At 40.7% G+C, this 3970-nt stretch overlaps 1 long non-coding RNA gene across 1 annotated transcript; it reads right to left on the reverse strand.

The window, feature by feature from the left end:
• Positions 1–1124: 1124 nt before the first annotated feature.
• On the reverse strand, positions 1125–1852 carry LOC137146820 (uncharacterized). Its single transcript, XR_010918062.1, has 2 exons — positions 1787–1852; positions 1125–1493 (listed from the first exon to the last, which is right to left on the reverse strand). It is a non-coding gene; the product is annotated as an uncharacterized lncRNA (long non-coding RNA).
• Positions 1853–3970: the final 2118 nt, after the last annotated feature.

A 3970-nucleotide genomic window follows, 5' to 3' on the forward strand; every position in this document is an offset into this window, starting at 1 on the left:
TCTCTTACACTCTGCTTGTTTACTATGAATCCCTGAGTTCTGATCAGCTAACAGCCCTGAGCTAGTTAGTGTGCAGGGATCTACACACTGTATGGCTGAAAAATAACCAGACAATCTTTATGCAAATCAGACCCCTCAGCCACAGTGCAGAGAACTAAAAGCACTGGAGAATAAGTATGTAGTTCTGGGTCAGTAACTCCCAGCATCCATACACTGATTTCCTGAGACAATTCTGCATCTTTATAGTACACAATAAACGTAAAAAATAGAGTCACATGTAATTTGTTTTTATTATTATTATTTTTTAGTCCTGCTGGGCTGCTTTAATTTTAATTCAGTTGTTCATGTCCTGTGAGTCAGTCTTTGCTGCTGCAGCAGAAGCCCACGGGGCACAGCTGAGAGGAGTGGACATCTCATAGACAATTACAGCTCCCCAATTCCCTACTTGGTTCCACCCTGGCCCTGACATACATACATTAAGCAGTCAGTGGTGGCTCTTTTCTGTTTTGTATTCTGTTATTTTCATCAGCACTACCCCTCCTAATGCCAGTGAAAATGTAGGAAAAAGCCGTCACTCGTATTCAGTTGAATAAGTTCTCTATTTACGGTCAGCCGCCTTTGCATATCACCATTGAATGTACTTTTTTTTTTTTTTTAAATAGGGGGCAAGCTAGACACAGATTTTTTTCATTCATTCTGATTTAAAAACACACACACACTCAGTTGCTCTAAGTGCATGGATAGTACACACATTTGCAAAGAGTACAGAAAGGATATTAAATGCCACTGAATAAATAAAGAGGTCTAACTCAAAGTTATCTATTAGCATTGAGCTACATCATTGATATCTTCCAGTGTTGAGAAAACAAGGGATTTCAAATAAGCATCCAGGCCTGAGTTGATGATTTTACACAACAGATATCTAAGATGGGGAACAATATGGAATTATAGATGGTACTACATCTATCCAGTGCAGAGCCACTTCTCCTAATGAATGGGAGAACTATCCTAGTACCTACATTTAATAATGATTACTCCACCTAAAATTAAAAACAAATCAGTATAAGTGAAAACCTAAGGATAAATCCTGACCCCAGAGGTGACAACCCCTTTGTACCACTCTGGCTTTATGGAGTTGCCCTAAATAGCCAACTTGGAATTTCCCCATACAAAGTGAAACATTACTTTGATACCCTAGAGCTCAGTTAATTGGTAGCAAAATCAATACATGATATATGATCTAAGACACCAAGTGTATCTGACAACTGTAAAGTCATTGAACCAAAATTCTGTAAGTTGTATTTCATATTACCAACAGTATCATTTTAAACACACTGTCCTGATGAACCAAGTTCTTCTTTCCAATATACTATTGGCTACAATGTAGACGATTGCAGAATTTGACCTCAAGACTTCCAGATATTTAGAGGCCTTCTGAACATTGCAGTGTTACTGTAAACAATCTTCTGCCTTTAATGTTCATGTCCTTCTCCCTACACGAAGATAAAATCCATTATCATCCATGGCCTTTCATTATAAACAAAATTGCAGAGTCACATTAAATTATCACATTTCTTGGCAAGTGTGGGCTGCTGGGCTGTCTCCCCAGCCCAAGAAGAATTGATAAGATATAGAGTCTGGGTCAGGCCCTTTTTCTCAGGGATTCAACTTTATTTCCTGTATATAAATAACAGAAATTCAGAACACCCATCATTCTTCCCCATCTAATCTAGTAATCTTTTGGGGGGCCTATCTATTGCCAATAGGTTCTCACTTTACCACCTACTTGTTTGAACCTGCCTGCTACAGGAACCAATCTTCTTTTTATAGCTTTGCCAAGATACTTTCTCCCAGAAACTCCATAATCCTAGCAGCTCTCCACCCTAGCTTTTACAATCACCCAATCCCTAGCTAATCAGTCTCAACTGAGAGATCGCTGATCAATCACAGATTAGGCTGGGCCCAACTCCCCTTAAATTACCAGCCACTCTGTAGCAGCTAGTTTGGTTCAAAGTGGCATTGCAGAAACCTGATTTAGAGAGAAATTACAACTCACAAAATTGTACCATTTTTTTGGTTTGGGCTCCATGAAATTGCCCTACCTGACAGATTTAATAAAGATTAATTTAGTAATTTAATTAGTACTTCTAAGCCTGAATGATGTACCTACTGAGTCAATGTGAAATTTTATTCAGAAAGAGGAGAGGTGACCAGAATTCTACAATGGAGCTTGCAGATGCCCTCAGTTTGAATGTGACCTCTAGCCCACAGAGACAATAGATCCCAGCATGCAGTGTTTAGTCTTGAGATGAGTAGAAGGATATTATTAATGGAGACACAGTAAAAATAAAAGGTGACTAATCTGCTCTATTTTATCCAAACTAGGAGTCATCAATGAGACTCTTGGCAAGTTTCCATATAAAACATGCTTTTCCCTCACCCAGGATACTGAATAAAGCATGGAGAAAAGAGATGAAAAGTAGAAATCCCTATTAATAGTAACTTAAGAGCTAAATTCTGATTGGGAATCAAATCTATATTGCCATAGTCTGTTTCTTGCCAGATGAATGCTTGCATGACATTGCCAGAAACCTCTTCTGAAACCACAGGAATACAGAATTCAGGTGATTATTAGTAGAGCCCTGAACAGATTCAAAATTTGTATCCACATCCAATCTACAAACACAGTCCGCAGATATCTGCATCCCCGGATATAAAGTGGATATCTACAGATTTGCAGGCTCTAATCATTAGAAGGGTGCTTTTGCTTCATGTCCTGACTTACCGAGTACACCTGTTCAAAGACTGAGTGAGTTTAAGAATCATCAGGCATGATTCTCCTCTCAGTTACCCTGGGGTATGTGAGTGGAAAATCCAGTCTTTGGTGTCAGTTTAAATTATTCCCTTTCGATGGAAAGCCATGACCTGGAAGGGGTATGAAAAGTTTGGGGTTTTCCCCCAGTGGGATCGATAATGTTCAGCACTTTGCAGAATCAAGGGCTCAGAATTGATTTTCAAAGATATATAAACACCTACCTTCCACTGAAATCAATTAAATACCTTTGAAGATATAACAATGGTTTGTGAAGCTAAATGCACAAATTCCTAACCTTGACTGCAGGAAATCAGTGCCCTGGAGAGAGAAGTGATTAGCTGACCGTACATCCAGCAAAAAAGGCATTCTACCGTAGCAGACTATGATGGCTCAGAGCAAACCACTGCAATGCACTGCCAGGTGCTGCTACTGGAACTGACCATAGCATACTACTGATAAGCAGCACAGCAGGCCTAGCCATGCCCCTTTTTTGCTCAGATTACTTTTCACATCCATGATTACCATGGTGCAAGTCCTGACTCACAGATACATAGCTGCTGGCACACTCCTGAGGCTTCTTGCAAGATATCCCTTCCCCCTGCATAATGTTGTCCTGTGCCCTTTTCTTCCTCATGCATCAGCTCAAACAAGTGTACGATTTAGCCTAGGACCTAATCTGAAAGAGCCTCGTTTATGCCTCTCTTAACAGAGGGAAAAAATCATGGAAAAATGAAATAGTCTTCTGTTGTAGAACATAAGCTGTACACCATGTAGATAAATCTAAGCAACTGCCTATGATACCAAAATTTGAAGGACAGTACATCCAATTTCTCTCCTTCCCCATGCAGTACAGGACTTAACTGAATTTTTTTCATAACATTGCAACAAACCTATGCACTAAATCAGCGGTTCTCAAACTGTGGGTTGGGACCCCAAAGTGGGTTGCACAACCCCATTTTCATAGGGTCACCAGGGCTGGCCTTAGACTTGCTGGGGCAAGGCTCAGGTTACAGCCTCCCCCACCCAGGGCTGAAGCCCTCAGACTTTGCCCCCCCCACCTGGGGTGGCAGGGTTCGGGCTTTGGTCCCCCTTCCTGGGGTCGTGTAGTAATTTTTGTTGTCCGAAGAGGGGTCGCAGTGCAGTGAAGTTTAAGAA

This window comes from Emydura macquarii, unplaced genomic scaffold (assembly GCF_026122565.2).
Source record: "Emydura macquarii macquarii isolate MOO-44397 ecotype Brisbane River unplaced genomic scaffold, CSIRO-AGI_Emac_v2 contig_18, whole genome shotgun sequence".
Taxonomy (NCBI): Eukaryota; Metazoa; Chordata; order Testudines; family Chelidae; genus Emydura; species Emydura macquarii.